Source organism: Canis lupus, chromosome 2 (assembly GCF_048164855.1).
Source record: "Canis lupus baileyi chromosome 2, mCanLup2.hap1, whole genome shotgun sequence".
Classification (NCBI taxonomy): Eukaryota; Metazoa; Chordata; class Mammalia; order Carnivora; family Canidae; genus Canis; species Canis lupus.
In genome coordinates, this window is record NC_132839.1 from 90,455,772 (window position 1) to 90,473,905 (window position 18,134).

At 51.2% G+C, this 18,134-nt stretch overlaps 1 long non-coding RNA gene across 1 annotated transcript; it reads right to left on the bottom strand.

Annotated features, from left to right (window-relative positions):
• Positions 1-6,653: 6,653 nt before the first annotated feature.
• On the bottom strand, positions 6,654-12,685 carry LOC140623180 (uncharacterized). The gene is made up of 3 exons (XR_012022848.1): positions 12,321-12,685; positions 11,841-11,993; positions 6,654-7,215 (listed from the first exon to the last, which is right to left on the bottom strand). It is a non-coding gene; the product is annotated as an uncharacterized lncRNA (long non-coding RNA).
• Positions 12,686-18,134: the final 5,449 nt, after the last annotated feature.

Sequence of the window (18,134 nt, forward strand, 5' to 3'; positions counted from 1 at the left end):
TGGTATTTGGAGATGAGGCCTTTGGGAGGTGTTAGGATCAGATGGGGTCCTGAGGATGGGCCGGCGTGATGGGATTAGCACCTTTAGAAGAAGAAGAAAACAGAGATGCCCCTCTCCTTCTCAGTCTCTCTCTCCCTCTCTCTCCCCACACGCGTGCACAGAGGAAAGCCTGCATGAGCCCACAGGGAGGAGGCAGCCAGCCGTCTGCAAGCCAAGAACCAAGGCCTCACCAGGAACCAGGTCTGCTGGCACCTTGACCTTGAACTTTCCAGGCTCTAGACCTCTGAGAAATAAACGGCTGCTATTCACGCTACTCAGTTTATGCTATTTTTGGGATAGCAGCCTGGGCAGGCAGCAATTTAAGAAGGATATTATTAATTTTCATATTCATCCATCGTAGTGCTTTGAATGTTGAAGTCACTCGGTGCAATATTATTATTCCAATAAGGAATGGCAACGATGAACTAATCAACACAGCGAATGATCCTAAGAGGCATGCATTGAGTGCTCGCTCCGTGTCAGGTGCTTTGCTCCACGTCTTACACATTTGATCCTAATTCTCACAGAAGCCGCATGTGGGTATTATTATTTATCCATACACTATGCCTAGGGAATTAGCATCTGAAGAATTAAAATCCATCTGTTCAAAGTCTCCCAGCTAGGAACCCCTGAGGCTGTGATGTGACCCCCTCCGTGTCCTTGACTCCAGGGTGAAGATCTAGGAGTCCTTGGGTCACCCTAACAGAGTATCACGAACTGGTGGCTTAAAACAAGCGAAATTTATTCTGTCCCAGTTTGGAGGCTAGAGCCAAGGTGTCCGAGGGCCGCGCTCCTTCCGGAGGCTCTAAGGAAGAATATCTCCTTGTCTCTTCCCAGATTCTGGTGGGTCCCGGCTGTCCTTGGCCTTCCTTGCCTTGCCTCGTAGACTTGTCACTCGATTTCTCCCCCATCCTCGCATGCACTACTCCCCTGTGTCTGCGTGTCCTCTCCTCTTCTATAGGGACACTTCTTGGATTAAGGGCACACCCTAGTCCTGTATGACCTCATCTAAACTAACACATCCAGTAAGACTATTTCCAAATGGGGCCACATTCTGAGGTCCGGGTAGACGCGAATTGGGGGTTGGGGGGTGATACTACTCAACCCACTGAATAGGGAGTCTTACCTTCCTCCAACCCCTGATCTGAGCATCCTCCTTTCTGGACCAGACTATCTCTTACTGATTTTCCTTACACACTGTGTACATTCCTCCTTCTACTCCTCATTAGCATCATTACTTCTGCCAAGAAAAAAAAAAATGTCCCTTCTACTCATCCTTACAGACGTACCTTCTAGGAGCAGCTGCAAACCTACCCCATGATGAGATGTCTATTCCTGGTCTCATCTATGTCCCTTACTCGGCACAAAATCGTAAGTTCCTTCCGGAGACTCTATCTCTGATATTTGGTTATCGCACACCCCCTGCATACTTTTTAGGATTCCAAGTCTCCGCCACTGGTTTGTTTGCTACTTGGGATCTGGATCCTTTGAGCCGTACGTCCTGTTGCCCAGCCTGTCGCCTAGCAGAGTGCTCAATGGAGACAGCAGAAGACGCGCGCGGTGGACATTTGTTGGTTGGCTGGGTGGTGAGGCGGAGGCGGGAGGCGGGAGGCCGGTACTTGTGCCCGTTGCTCAGAGTCCCACCGTCTCCGAGATGCCTTGACAGCAACACAGAAGAATGAGCCCCGGTGCTAGGTCGGACCCGGTAGGCAGATGGCCCTGCCCACCTGCGGGCACTGCCCCCTCCTTAGGAGGGACCGTAAACACAGAAGCAGCCTGCCTGGGGGGGACAGCCACGGGCTGGGCGGGCGAGGGAAGGACGGGGTCTGAGCAGCCACGCCCTGGTCACAGCCCCGACTTAGTGACCATAACTCTACGGGCAGCTCCAATCTTCCGTAAGCGGCGACTGTGGACGTGAGGACTCACGCCCAAGAGGAGGGCGGCCTTCGTGAGGACAGGACCCGGGCATCGGGTCGCGGCTGTCGGAGAGGCGAGGCCGGGCGCCCAGTCCCGGGGCCCCGCAGGTGGGCCCGGTGTAGACCTGGCCTCACCCCGGCTCCCGCCTGCTTAGTCTCGGCACTTGGCCCAACACCGTGGCCACGAACCCCAGGGGGTGGGAGCAACATGCAGCTCTGACGGAGAGAGGGAGGGACGGGGAGACGCAGGACGGAGGGGCAGGGACAGCGAGGGACACGGGCTGCTGGCGGGTCTAGGCCACAGCGCGGGGAGCCGCGGCCTGGCGGGCCCTGCACAGGGTTTGGGGCAGGCCTGGGGGCGCCGGGGCCCTGCCCACACTGGCCCAGCGCCTGGCCCTTGCCCCCCATCCCGCGTGTGGCCTCGTCTCCCTGCCGTCGGGGGCCCAGACCGCCACCGCTCCCGGCGAGCTCCAGGCCACCGGCCACTGCATTTCGGGCCGCACAGCCCTCTGCCTCGTTCCTGTTCCCGACTGGGCCTCTCCTCTGGGGCTCCCGGCAGGAGGGGTAGCTGCTGAGGGAATGCCGGCGGCCCGGCCTCGTTCAGGGCGGCCCACCTCGTGCAGCCACTCGACGACCTGGACGGAACCCGTAGCTGGGTCCTGGGAACACCTCGCCTGATAAGACAAACTCAGGATCTCCAGTCGGGTGAAGTGTAGGATGCAGAGAGCTAAATTAGTCATTGCAGGAAAGGGCCCTAATGGCTAAGAAGGAAGCGTGCACCAGGTCTTCAGGGACCAAAAAAAAAAAAATAAAATAAAAAAAAAATTGATTTCAGTTATTCTGGAGTTTTAGGCTTATATAAAATTCTCATCCAATGTGTCCCATAGAATGATCAGGTCTTCTCTGTACAAGAGCCAATGTTGTGGGACGCCTGGGTGGCTCAGAGGTTGAGCATCTGCCTTCGGCTCAGGGCGTGACCCTGGGGTCCCAGGATTGAGTCCTGCGTCGGGCTCCCTGCATGGAGCCTGCTTCTCCCTCTGCCCGTGTCTCTGCCTCTCTCTCTCTCTCTCTCTCTAGGAGGCCGTGTCTCTAGCACCTGCCTCCCTGGGTTGTTCCTGTGGGACACCAGACGACGTCTGGGAGTGTGTACTAGCGTGCTGGGCCGCCGTCACAGGGAGCCCCAGACTGGGTGGCTTAAACAGCAGGAGGTTACGTCCTCGCGCTTCTACAGGAGGCTGGGAGTCCTAGATCAAAGGGTCAGCAAGACTGGTTTCTTGTCGGCCTCCCTGCCCGGCTTATAGCTGCTTCTCTTCATCTTGTGGCTTCACATGGTCTTTCTTCCAAATTCCCCCTTTACATCAGGACACCAGGCATGTTAGGGTAGGAGCCCACCCGAATGACCTCATGTTGACTTCCTATAACCTCTTTAAAGGCCCTACCCCCAAATATGTCACATTCTAAGGTCCTGGGGTTAAGACTTCAGCGTAGGAATCCTGCGTGGACACAACTCGGCCCCACACAGGGGGACGGAGCAGCGGTGGACCTCGGAGCCAGACCAACGTGGGCTCCAAGCTTCGCCCCAACTGTGTGGCCGCGGGGAGCCACCTCCCCACCTAGCATCGGTTTTGTCTACTGGGAAGGAGGACAGACGAGACTTTGTCAGGGGTCTGCCGCACTTAGGAGAGCGTCTGCAGACAGTAGCCACTCGGTAAGTGGGGGCTGCGATTCCACGGCTCATGCTCTGGGTCACCAAAGAGAGTGTGGGCTGCTCCCCGGGCCAGCAGGGCCTCTCCCACGGCCTCTTCCTCCCGGGCTAACTTGCCTGTAACCGGAGGACCTTTACACAAAGGTTTGCCCAGAAGATTCCCGCCCCCCTTATGGGGACAGCTGGGACAATGGGAAGTTCTCTGGTCTCTCTTTTTGTCTCACCGCCAGGGACTGGCCGTGCATTTTGTGAACCTTTCCTTGACTCTTACTGGAAATAAGAAAAAAAGAGAGAGAGAGAGAGAGAGAGACGACTGTGGTCTTTGCCTTCCAGTAATATAATGGAGTCTGTTTCCTTGGGGTTTGGCAGAAAGAGGTGCTGGTGGCAACATGACAGGGTCATGCCCTCCTGCCCATGGTTGCTGTTCCACTTGAGGCCTCCTCTGAACGCAGCCCGGGCCCGGGGGGAGCCCACAATACGACCTGTCACCAGGCAGCCCTGGGAAACACAAATCGCATTTTAGGATAAAACAAACAAACACCGGCCTTTGAATACTCTCACGCCCAAGGTCATTTGTGTCGCCCACATGGCCTGTGGGACCCCAGAGAAATATAAAACCAGAGAGCGGCCCTTTGATCTTGCACCTTCTTTGGAACGTTTTATTTAATCAATTAACCATGAAGTCCCTCCACTTCACTTATGCAGGCCTATATATAAAATGACTTTGGTCTGGCTGACACGTCCCTGCATCCGAGATCAAAGATTGGAGCAAATACCAAATTCAGCCAGGATAATTCCGAGGCTCCCCCCACCCCCCGCCCTGCACACACACCCCTCCTTCCCCCCCACCCAGCTCTCAGAAGCACTTTTCTCTCAAGGACAGAAAGGGGAGATGGGGGATGCTGATGGACACAAAAAACCCTTCACGAGGATTTAAGAAACCCATGAGGATGAGAGGCGAGGTGGTGGCCGGCGGAGGACGCCGGGGTGAACTCAGCTCGCAGAGTCCACTTTAGAAGTTAAAAATGGGGGCGGGAGAAAAACATGAAATGCACTTTTTTTAAAAAATTTTTTAATTGGAGTTCAATTTGCCAACAGATAGCATAACACCCAGCGCTCATCCCGCCAAGTGCCCCCCTCAGTGCCCGTCCCCAGTAACTTTCTGGGGGAATTTTGAGAGTGGCCTCCCATCCTCCCATTTAGGAAATCGGGACGGAGCTGTGAGATTAATTAGATCCACGAGAGCAGCCTCTGAATCTTCTGAACTCGGGCCCGCAGCCTAACGTGCTCACCTGCTATTAGTGATGGACGGCGCGGCCGCTGTCAGGAAGAAGACTCCTTCCCAGGCGTGCGGGCCTTAGCGAGGGGGTGCAGGCCGGGAGCGCCGCTTCCCACCGTTTTGCCACGCGGGAAGAGCTGGGAGCCACCATCTGCAGAGGCCTGCTGTGTCTCGGGCCGGTGCTGGCGACTCCGCGTATCCTCTCCATGTCCTCCACCGCAAGAGCCCTGGGGGAGCTGCAGTAGGTGACCGCCATCCTCGGGTGACGAGTCCGGATCAGAGCACCCCGAAGGCTCGCTGGTAGTCAGGCAGAGACTCCAAACCTCCAACACCCACTTGTCATTGCTCACTTGTATCATTTTTTTCACCCATGGGTTTCCTCGTGGGAAAGATTCACTCCACTGTACACCCCGAGATAATTTATTCGCTTGATTTCCAGTATAGACATCTGTAACTGGTGACCATAGCTTTTGGGCAGCATGAGCTAAGCAGTGTCAGGACACTGAGCTCATAAATTCCCAATCAAAAGGGAAGAAAGTACAAATTCATGGCAGGAAAATAAATTATACCGTCCTCAATGATTGAAAATAATCATAACTCTCTTTATGTGCCAGTTGTTGGTTCTGGGCACCTTACTCATCCCACCGCTAATCCTTCCCAGGTCGTGCGACACAGACATTTCTATCCTCAGTCTACAGACACAGGACCAAGGCTCAGTAAAGGGAAAGCTTTCCTCAGCCCTCAGCCTTTCTCAGCTAGGACCTGGGGTTTGGATCTCCAATCTCAACCTCACCTAGCTTCTGGATCCTCATTATTTGATTAGAATATTGGGGTTTGAGAAACCAGACTGGAAAGTCTTTGATATACAAACTACTATTATATGGTATTAAAGAAAATGTGATCTTCTTCTTCTTCTTCTTCTTCTTCTTCTTCTTCTTCTTCTTCTTCTTCTTCTTCTTCTTCTTCTTCTTCTCCTCCTCCTCCTCCTCCTCCTCCTCCTCTTCCTCCTCCTCCTCCTCCTTCTTCTTCTTCTTTTCTTCTTCTTCTTTTCTTCTTCTTCTTCTTCTTCTTCTTCTTCTTCTTCTTCTTCTTCTTCTTCTTCTTTCTTCTTCTTTTCTTCTTCTTTTTCTTTAGAAATAGAGAAAGTGCGGGGATCCCTGGGTGGCGCAGCGGTTTAGCGCCTGCCTTTGGCCCAGGGCGGGATCCTGGAGACCCGGGATCGAATCCCACGTCGGGCTCCCGGTGCATGGAGCCTGCTTCTCCCTCTGCCTGTGTCTCTGCCTCTCTCTCTCTCTGACTATCATAAATAAATAAAACATTAAAAAATTAAAAAAAAAAAGAAATAGAGAAAGTGCAAGCAGGGGGAGAGGGAGAGGGAGAGAGAATCTTTAGCCAGCTCTGTACCCAACATGGAGCCCAACACAGGGCTGGATCTCACAACCCTGAGATCATGACCTGAGCCCAAATCAAGAGTCAGACACTCAACTGACTGAGCCACACAGGCACCCCAAGAAAATGTGATATTCTTAAAAGTTTCCTCCAAAATTCGAAGAGTTCTATAAGATGAAGTGTCTTCACTGGATCACTGTGGCCCAGCCCTTGACCTGGATGTGAATGTCCAGTGGATTTTCAACATGTGAGGCTCCATGAAGCCGACACCAACACACTTAATTGGCCATTAAGTGTAATTCTTATTCATTTTCAAAATATTTCCTCATGCTGGTCCCCAGTCAAAAAAGACAAAGGGTTACTTGGAAGCTATTTGAAATAACTGCCTCTAAATGCTGTCAAGCTAAGCAAAAGAAAAATTACAAAGAGTGAAGCAAGAGAGGCTTTCAGCATAATTTCAGGAAGAGTCTAGAAGCAGGAGATACACAGAGTCCAACGGGAAGGGCTCAGCCCCCATTATTCCGTGAAGCAAAGTGGAAAATTTGGGATGAGGTTTGGAAAGGGAGAGAGCATGCCTGTGTGGTGTGGGGATTGTGGTCCAGAGGGCTGGACAGAGAAAGAGGCCCCTGCTTCATGTCATCCTTACCAGCACACGTGGTAGGGACGAAGATTAGAAGCACCAAACACACTATAAGGAAATAGATGTCTGTACGGTCAGTACAGGACTTCGTTGACCAGAAATTCCGAAAAACAGGCAGGTGGCTTGGGTTCAGGATCCATTGAAGGGAGGTAGTGACTCCAAAATATCCACCAAAGCCCTGGATGAAGATGCTTTCACATGTTTGTGACAGGTTTGGAAATCTCCCTTCTGAGAAGAGAGCGATTATCTATAAAAAAAAAAAAAAAATCCATTTTCAGCATGAGCACTCTACAGAGGGAATGATTACAGGATCATTGATAATCATAACTAATATCTGTTGATTGTTTAATAAGTACTTATTTTGAGTACTCCATAATGGCATGCCATTTTATTCTCACAGCAACCCTAGAGGGTGGGTGCTACTTGCAGATGAGGAAACTGAGGCACAGAGGGGTAAACGGACTGACCCAGTGGGTGTATGTTGGAGTCGAGGGTTGAAAATCAGATCGTGGACATCAGAGGCCACCACTAGCCATCGTATTGGCAGACCCTGCGTCGTAGAGCAGTGGTGTGTTCCTTACAGTAAGCTCCAGGGTGAGGAAGAGAACTGAATATCACCTTGTCATGGTGTTTAATTTTTACCTGGTAGGAACTCTGCTTTCTGAAACATTGACTTTAGAGATCTTAGTCCCGATATCATGATGAGATGATCACCTTAAGGGAATCACATTAGCCAAATTTGACCAAATATTTCTCCAGGGAGAAGCTGCACCAGGGATGAGTAAACTGGAGGCCCAGTGGCTGAGGCAAAGCAGCTGAGTCCTTGCAAACAAGAAGATGCAAGTGAGGCACCTGGGGGGCTCAGTGGTTGGGCATCTACCTTTGGGTCAGGTCGTGACCCCGGGGTCCTGGGATGGAGTCCCACCTCGGGCTTCCTGCATGGAGCCTGCTTCTCCCTCTGCCTGTGTCTCTGCCTCTCTCTGTGTGACTCTCATGAACAAATAAAATCTTAAAAAAGAAAAGAAGAAGAAGAAGCCAGTGCACCTACTGTGCATCAGAGTCCCAGTTCCGGGCACCTCTCTCATGAACATAAATGCCATCCACCCCGTGCATGCACTGTGGGAGGAGCATAGAGCGCAGATGGCATCATCATTCCCTCCAGCTCAGGGACACTCACCTCTATTTGACCGTGGTGGTATTTGAACATGACAACTGTATTTTACTCAATTATTGGTGCCTTCCCACTCTTCATAGTGCCTCCCCAAAGCAAGGGAAACTCAGAAAAATGAAGATCTTACAGGTTCTGGTCAGAGTACATAGCCTTAGTGGCCTGCTCTGCAATTTTAATCATTAAAAGATGAAATGAGACAAAAATGAAGTTCGGTATTTGTGGATGATTAACCGAAACAGAGGTCCACGATGGTTTTTGATCACGTAAGCGGAAAAGAAACACTTTTGAGCATATTTGACCAATATTGGTACATTCATTTATTAATAGGTTGTACATAGGGAGTGCTAGGAAAATACATTGTTGTAAAACAACGAGAAACAGAATAGGAGAGGATAAAAATAAATGCACTTGAAAGTCGCAATATTTTCTCTTCTTGGCCTCGGGATTGGCTCCACATACATTCTGGGGGTGTTTGTACCCCCTTCCGCATAGCAAAGGCATGAAGGATGTGTTCATTCCTTTTTGTGGATGTTTGAATGTTGTCTTTGGGTCGAGTGAAATAATCAGAGTGCTACTTGGAATTCATTTTATTCATCCTTATAGAATTGGGTGTTTGGGGTTGTTTTTTCCCTCCCCAAATTTGGTTTTGGTAATGCGCCCATGAGCGAAATTACGACAATAAGAGACGGTCCTAGAACATTTGTTACTCATTTGAGGGCTTTGGTTGAGAATGTGACCCCACTTCCTAAACCATTGTCCCTATCCTAAAATTTCTCTCAAGCATGAGTGTCAGGAAATTCTGGGTTTTTCCAGACAACTGATACGTTTTCGTGTTCCGCACATGGGCTGTCATCATGTTTCTCACTGCTTTGGCTACTAGGTTTCTCAGATTTTAAGTTCAACCTCTTTAACCGTTTTTCAAACTTTTAAGACAGTCGTGTGCTACATACTTTGACTCTCTCCCATTAATTAAACTTCATTTCACCTTATTCTTATTCATCTAATTAGGACAATCACATCAGAAGAGCAGCTATTTATTGAGCGTGTACTATGTCCTGGGCCTATTTTGGCGGACTTTACATGTGTTATGTGATTGTAACAATTACCCAGTAAAGCGAATACTGCTCTCCACAGTTTATCAATGAAGAAAACCAGATTCACTGGCTCCACAGCTAATGCTGTCTTTCCACTTTTTGTTACATGTAATTCAGTAAAACTACTTGAAGTCTAGTTTAGGAAGCGAGGCTTATAAATCAATAAGGATGAGCCAAACGGCCCCAAATTTTAAACTTCTGTGTAGAAGCAGCATCATGTGGGACTCTAGATAAGTGAAAAAAAAAATCATTTTAAATCCCTCCTCTGATATTTCTAGATCGACTGCAAAAGAACAATTGGCTGGTGTGGGAGAGACTAGATTTCCATTTCCTCTACTCATTTCCTCTTTTTTTCCAAGGAAGTAGCTCCTCTTCCTTTCCCAGCCCCCCTGAAGGGAGGCACGGCCAGGAGACTGTCTGCTAGCCAATGGCTGTCAGAAACTAAGGCAATGCTTCTAGGGCAGGCCCATAAGGCCCTCCCTGCACAATGCCCACCTCCCTTCCTCCAGGGAGATGCAGAGGATCCTGCAGCCTGCTGACCATGGCCGAGCCACGAGGTGGGAGAAGTCTGGGTCCTTGCCGGGCTCTGGAGGAGAACCCCGTGCTCATGGACAATACCCTCTTCATTTTACTTGAGTGAGAAATCAACTTCTGTTTTGGAAAGCTTCTGAGATTTGGGGTATTTCTTACCGTGGCTAATTTCCTTTTCTAAGAATTGGGGTATCAGCTCCGCAGGGTTATGGTGGAGGCTAAGTGAGATAATGCACGTACATATGGCATCTGGGATATAGGAGGTTTCCATTCCTCATGGAACTTCCTGTAACTCTGGGGTCATCGGGCTGTAGAGCCTTGTGAGGGACCCTCCATCTTGCAGGAATTCTAGCTTCTTCCCAAGACTGCTCTTAGGAGAATTATCTTTTCTTGATGACTGTCTGTCCTAGATTTCTTCCTGATGACCCCTGGTCACATCCTTACTTCATCCCTTGATACTTTCACCTTCCTTAGTTTATCTTACCCACACTTTATTCAATGTTAACATAGAGCTGATACCAGGGATCACGAGAGTTTAAAGTAGAGTAAGTAAGGAAATCACAACACAGGGAGAAAACTTTCAAGTTGCCTGTTGGACTCCATTTCTCTGAAAGTTTCTCAGCCAGATTCCATCTCTCCAATTTCCACTGGGCCATTCCTATACCTGGAGCCCTATAAGCAGCCACACTCAAGTCAAGGTCCTCTCTCCCTCCTGCTCCTCCCCCAAGACAAGGCCCTCAATCCCTACACCAGACCCCTAGAGAAAAATCTAGAACTATCTGAATAGTAATCCAAAATTTCTCAGAATAGAAAAAGTCTGTGCTAACCAGAACCACTAGTGCCCTGGGCTGCCCTCCCTCTCTTTCGTATGAGAAAATAATTAATATTCCAGTGTGCAGTGTTGGCATTAGGATTTTTACCAGCTAAACGCAGGGCTACCGTAAGAAGAAAGAATAGATCCCCAACAGGAGCCTGACAGCAGGGTTTACCAAAGTGAGCCCTTCCAGAAGGAAGGAGAGAAAAACTTGGCTCCTACTGTTCAAGTCAGAAGCTAGTTCCATGCACTTTTGGAATCTTCCTTTCGTCCCTCTGACCAGCCTTCCTTCTATTCCTCCCGCTGTCTTGCTTTTCTTGACTCGGAGCGATGACACAACCTGTGAGCCTAATCTGCGTTTTCCAGAGCTCTCTGGCATTCGACCCAAATGCTGCTTCCTCCCAGAAGAAACCACACACAGCTCCCTCAGCCTGCCCAGGTACTAGGCATCCTCTGCACTTCAGCTAGTTGCCCGTAGAGTGTACCAGCATCCAGAGAAGTGATTTCCAACAGAATCTTCTGTGAAGATGGAAATGCTCTTTATCTGCACTGTCCAGTAGGATTGTGACAAGCCGTACACGGCTGTGGGGCACTTGCAATGTGCTGGTTTACTGTGTTGGACACCTGAAACTAACATAACACCGTGTGTTCACTATACTTTAGGTATAGATAGATAGATAATAGATGATAGATAGATGATAGATAGATAGATAATGGATGATAGATGACAGGTAAATAGATAGATGATAGATAAATAGATGATAGGTAGATAGATGATAAATAGATGCATAGATAGATGATAGATGGTAGATAGATGATAGACAGATAGGTGATAGGTAGATTGATAGATGGGTAGATTAATGACAGGTAGGTAGATAGATGATAGATAGATGATAATAGATGATAGATGATAGATAATGATGATAGGTAGATAGGTAATAGATAGATGATAGGTAGATATATGATAGATGATGATAGATAGATAGATAGATAGATAGATAGATAGATAGATAGATAGATGATAGATGATTGACAGATGGATGGGTAGATGGATAGAAATGTGCTGGTTCGCTATCCTATAGGTTCCCCCGTTAACTAATGCCAGGTGTTCATTTTATACTCATACAAGAGACTTGCATTTACTTTTTTGAAAATTAGGCTGCAGCAGTAACGAAAAGTCTACAGTGAATTCATCACAAGTGTTTCTCCTTGGAAACACAGGTTGTTGCCCCGAAGTCCAGACCGTTCTAATAAATGCTTACAACATTCTCAAGCCAACTCGGCAGCAATGGGGACTCGAGGTGAATCCCAAGGATCGGATTATCTCATGGAGCCAGCACTTGACTAGGGATGAGGTGATGATGATCGTTCTCCTATTTTTGCAAAGCAGAAGACTCCGGAGCAGATACGAAGCCCTGTAAAGGGAGACCCAAGAAAATGAAAGTGAGGTTGCCTTCGCTAAAGTGGGGAGGGTGGGAGCGGCGAGCTGGAAGTCGGCCTCCTCCTCGCTCCACCCCCATCCCCTTTGCTACCTTAAGGATTCTAGCACCCATTCCAATGTGTGGGTTGGGGGCAGGGTGTGGGGGGAGGGGCCCCACACCACCAAGCAATTCTCCAACACCAGCCTGGGTGGGGGGGGCCTACAAACCTACTCCATGCTGACACTGCCTACCTGGGGATAGTGTCAGAGCCCACAGGTGAAGGGCTCAGTCCCACCCCCATCAGGAGTTCACCGTTGTCACCTGTACTTCCGACTGATGGGCTGTAAACCAGAGGATCCCTCCCCGCCTTGGAGTCTGATTTGCTGGAGCAGCTCACAGAGCTCAGGAAACCAATTTACTCAGTGGATTACTAGTTTATTACAAAGAATATGAAAGAATATGAATTGGTTAGATGGAGATACGCATAGGACAAGGTATGGGGAAGGGGCAGGGAACTCCTATGCCTCCTCAGAGTACGCCCCCTGAACCCAGTCCTCTTGGCTGTTTAAGGAGGCTTTAGGGTACTGGTAAGCTTGAGTAAATCATTAGCCATTGGGGATTGATTCAACCTCCAGCCCCTCTCCTCCCCCAGGAGGTCTGGGGATGGGATGGGAAGTTCCAACCCCTGAGTCAGCCTGTTGGTTCCCCTGACAACCAATGTCCCACCCCCAGGTGGGAGCCCGACGTCGCCTCATCAACATAACAAAGGACACCGGGCCCTTCTGCTCCCCTAGGGTAGTCTAAGGGATTTAGGACGCGTGTGCCAGGAACAGTGGAGGAAGGCGAAATGTCTATGATTATCAGCCACAGTGTCACAGCCGCCGTGGCCTCAGAGTGAAGACTGCTGCCCCGCATCGCCGACGGGTGCCCCCTCCGTGTCCCCTACCCGCATTCCTAAACTACTTCTCCCTTTCCTTGAGTTCTCAGATCAGCCCCGTTATTGGTACTTCCCCCATTTATCACCGTCTTGAAAGTCTACAACGTGTGAAGCACTGAGCTAAATGTTTTTTGACAATACAAACAGGAATCAGATGTAAAACCTGCCTCCACCACATTGATCCTTTGGTAGGAGAGACGATGTCATACATTATTAATAAGAGCAATGCAAAGTAGGACGTGGCTGAGGCCGCTGGGGTGTGCAGCATATCGGTACTGACTCTGGTTTCTAAGGAAGCCTTAGAGGCTAGGAATGGAAGGGAGGTCGCAGGGGCACGTCTGGACCTCTGTGTTGCTGATCTGGGAACGTATTAGGATCTTAAGTATGACCATAAAATAAAAACCACCATTTAGGGGTGCCTGGGGGGCTCAGTGATTGAGCTCTGCCTTGGGCTCAGGGCGTGACCCCGGGGTCCTGGGATCAAGTCCTGCATCGGGCTCCCTGCGTGGAGCCTGCTTCTCCCTCTGCCTGGGTCTCTGCCTCTCCCTGTGTGTCTTTTAATAAATAAATAAATTAATTAATCTTAAAAAAAAAACACCATTTAATGAAGACTTACTTGGGTTCCCGGAACCCAAGCTTGTTGTAACCTTTTGGGGTATTTTACTTAGTAATCTCACACTGACCTGGATGGCAACTAACATGCTCGTCCTTAGTTTACCAATGAGACAACAGGCGTGGAGAGCTGGAGTGAGTCGCCGGGGCCACGACTGCAGCATGGGTGGGGCTGGGATTTGAACCCTGGCTGCGTGTGTAGCTTCTGACCCGCTCTACAATCCCCCATTTCTTACCAAGGTCCTCAGGTTAAATTCTCATTTTTCATCAAATACGTTGATTCTTTCATTTGACAAATACTGTGAACACCCACCCTGCGCCAGGCCTTGGGCATATCACCAAGAGGACAGGAGAAGATCGTACCCTCGGGGCTCAGAGAACTTGGTCTGGACCGGGAGAGAGACAGGTGAACTCTCAGGTTTAAGTCCACCAGTGCAGCACAGTGAGGTTCACAATGAATCAAGTATGATGAGAAATGGAGCCAAGAACGATGAGAAATGGCTGATTTGTTCTTCCATAGTGCTTGGCAGTTGACACAGTGCTTTCACATGCCATGGCCCTTTCAATATTCACACGCAAAAAAAAAAAAAAAAAAAAAAAAGAAAAGAAAAAAGAAAAAATTGCAATGAGGTAGAGAGGGCATGGGTTACTATTCTTGTATAACGAGATGGAGAAGAGTGTGTTCGACAGGATTCACGTCTGGAAGGACATTGTGTTTTGGGGAAGAGACAGACTGATTTGGAAGATGAGCCAGAGGAAGGGCCTGGGTGGGAGGGAAATGGTTTTGCTTCAGATAAAGAAACATTTGCTTTCTCTTTGGGGACCAGCAAGAGGGAGCTGGAGGGAGGAGGTGGGGGGTGGAGGAGGAGGAGGAGGAGGAGGAGGAGGAGGAGGGGAAGAGCTGGGAGGGCTGGGAGATAAGGAAGGCCAGATCCCAAATGCAACCTCCTCCTCGAAGTCCTGGCACCCGGAGCCCCTCACACGGGGTTTCCAGCCTCAGACTCCATACGGGTCGTCCTTATTTTTCTTTTTCTTTTTTTTTTTTTTTAATTTTTATTTATTTGTGATAGTCACAGAGAGAGAGAGAGGCAGAGACACAGGCAGAGAGAGAAGCAGGCTCCATGCACCGGGAGCCCGACGTGGGATTCGATCCCGGGTCTCCAGGATCGCGCCCTGGGCCAAAGGCAGGCGCCAAACCGCTGCGCCACCCAGGGATCCCCGTCCTTATTTTTCATCCTGAGTATAAGGCCTCCGTGAACAGGAAGCAGAAAACGCGCGCTTGTGTAACAGGCTCATCAGCCAAAGGATGGCTTCTTCCATTCCACTGGTTTTCCGTCTTACCTTTACCTTTGAACGGTCTCCTTCACAATCAGGATAATGCTGCTCGTGCCACGTCGTGGCCCTTTGTCCACTTGCTGCGTTGGGAGCCCGTCCCCAACTAGGGTCTCAGCAGCATCTGAACATCCGCTCGGCACAGCTTCCCCGTTGCAGGCTGGCTCCCCAGCAGCTCCCTGGGCTCCCGGGCCTCAGGACAAGCTCTGGCCTGGGGAGGGCAGCTCTGCTCACCCCCCTACGCGGAGGGCTCCGGAGGACGGCTGCAGGCTACCAACCCGCTCCACGGTGCCAAGGCCTTGGCGTCCCCTCTGGGAGGCCCTGGGAGGCCGCCCTTGGGCGCTGGCCCCTCATGGAGACTCGGCCTGGAGGGCAGCCCACAGGGTGGAAGCAGCTGCCCTGACTTCCCCAACAGTCCTGTGAGCAGGTCTTCCCTCCCCTCCCAGGGTCTCCCCGTGGCCCCTTGAAGCCTGCCCTGTGCTTCCTGCAGCAGTCAACTCCCCCAGGGCGTCCCCGTCCCCGTCCCCATCCCGGAGGTTCCCTGTTGGATGCCTTGTGCTCCCCAACAGTCATCCCACCTGCCCAGTTGACCAACTCGCCCGACGGGGTGGAAGGTCAGTAAGAGCGACCAAGCCAGCTCAGGCTATTCCTTCAAGTTGCTTGAAAACCTGGCTATGAGGGGGTCCATCCAGGGCACATGTCTAGAGAGTTTACACAAAATCCACAGGCCACGACAGTCCCACAGAATAGAGGTGTTTCCAGTCCTATTTGCCAAGGCAGGAAAAGACAAATTTTTCCTGGATGCTTGTTAAGAAGGTCAAGGAAGACTTCATCAAGACCATGGCCCTCGGGGAGAGGGCCTGACTCAGCCCTGAGTACAACAGGAACAAGGAGGGGGTTGCAGCTGATGGACAAGGGGGTGGTGGTGGCTGGGAAATCAGCAGGAGGGATTTTGTTAGGATCAGAGGAGGTGGGGTGGCAAGGGGGACCGGACTAGACGTCAAGGGTTGGAGGGGAGCAGCTGAATTGGCCCTCAAGGATGGCGGATGTTTTTGATGAACTGGTTTAGCAGGATGCTTGGCCCAGACTGGGGATGCAGGCATAGAAGGAGACCTGGCTGAGAGAGGACTCATCGGGGTCCCACTAAAGCTTGGTCGAGGAAGGAGTCCTTGTCGTGGCCACCGCCATGAGGTCCTGGGGCCCCCCGGACTCCCTTTGTTTCTTTCTAGCCGACACTGTGACTTTTCCCTCTTCTCCTTCCTCTTGGAAACTGAGAAATCTGCAGCCTGGAGCGATCACTTCCTTTGGCAGCTGCTCCGTTTGTCCTGGGCTGGTCCAAGGCCAGGGAGAGGAGGATGAGAGGAAGGAGAGTGGGGGTGGGAATGCGTGATGGCTGCCCTGGAGGGGAGGCTCAGCTGGGGATTGATCCTTGTGGTGGAGAAAAAAAAAAAGTGTTTTTTTTTTTTTTTTTTTTTTTCTGGGAAAATACTTCCTGAGTTCTGAATATCAGAGTATGAACTCCACGGAGCTGAGAGCTGCCTTCGTACTCCCGGGGTATCTCCTTAAGGAAAATGCAGACTCTGTGCAGTGATTCTGCAAAACTTTCTCCCTACAAAGTCCTATTATGTTTGCATGCATATTTATACTAAGTCATAACCCCAGAGAGAAAGACGCTACCGTCCTATAGGACTAGATTCATTGATTGTGTGGCTAATGGTAAAAATCAGTACTCTGGCCTCATTTGGGGACCATTACAGTGACTTTAAAATTCAAGATATATCACTTTCCCAGAAGAGGCAGCCTGAGCGTAGACGCGGAGTCTTTGGGTGATTGATGATTAGAATCCCCTAAGAGTGAGCTGTGGAGGAGCCAGACAAAATGGAATTAAAATGTTGCATGTTACCCAACATTCCCTCAGATGGCCCAGAAACTCCCTGCACATTTGTCATTCCTTGTATCCTCTTAAAAGTCAGCTACGTTTCCAAACTTTCTAAAAGTTTAGCGAGAATCTTGATGGAGGTAGGGTTTCTTCCTTTTTCCCAGATGATAATGGCCTTTAAGATTAATGCTCCATTATGTCCCTGGTGTTTGTCTCTCGACAGGGAAATATGGATGTGGATACTTAGCCCTGGAAGAGTGCCAGGAGGGAGAGTAAAATAGCACCGAGGGGCCTCCTCGCGCACGACCGGGCACATCGCGGGGGCTCGGTGATGGCAGGCAGTGTCCGCATCGTCACGTGGGACACACGTGGGCCATCTGGTCTCTACAGAGTCCAGTTCCTGTAGCTCTTGTAGCAAAGCTTCCAGTTTCCTCTGGGCCCCATTCCTCCCCCACTGGGTTCAGGGGGTTCAGACTGTGCTAGAGGATCAGCTCTTGGCAAACAGTGATCGCGGTAACGGGACTTTGCCAGGTGCCAGGTACCGGGGTGGCTGTGAGCGCCGTCCGTCCGTGGATCGTCATCGCATTTACTGTCCCAAACCGCCTCCTGGGGGAGGGCCCTGGTGAGGAGGAGGGGGTGCTGACCCATGGGGCCCCGGAGTATCACACATGGGTCCTCAGTGTTGGGGGCTGGGGCAGCAGGTGCAGAGAGGCGCGGTCACCACCGGCTCCTGGGTGCGCCCAGCTGGCTCCGGGCCTGTCGTGCAGTTTCAGGGCCGCCTGCCCGGGGGCTCGGCCAGAGACAGGTGCCCAGGCCGGGGGCACATTGGCCGCCTCCCATGGTTCCTGGCCCCGGAGTATGCGTCGGGCAGCGAGGAGCAGAGTGAGGCGCCCAGCAGAGCCCAGCCCTCCAGGCCTCGCCCGAGATGCTGTCCCCAGGCTCGGCGCTGCGGGCCAGCCCCCAACTGGCCACGTCAGGAACCTGCTCCTAAGCTGCTTTAGGGACCCTCTTGGCTCTTCCTGGCACCGCCTCACTTGCTTCACACGCTTCGTGGATCAGCTCTCTGCATCTACCTGTGTCTACACGGCCTGGGTGCACGGTCGGCCGGTCCTGGGGCAGCAGAACTTGGCCTCGGCTGGGCGTCTCCAGAGCCGCCTCCCGGGTCCTGACCCAGAGGTGCGTGTCCCAGATGTGGTCCCATCGGCTGCTAGTGAGAACCAGGCCCGACACACGGGCAGGGGAACCGGGGCGCCGAGGTGCGGGGCCTACCAGCTCCTGGGTGCTCCCCACGCCGTGTTCCAGCTCGGCCCCCCGGGCCAGGTGCCCACCGGCCTCGCGTCTCTGGGTCTGCAGAGCTGGGCGCCGTGCCCGACAC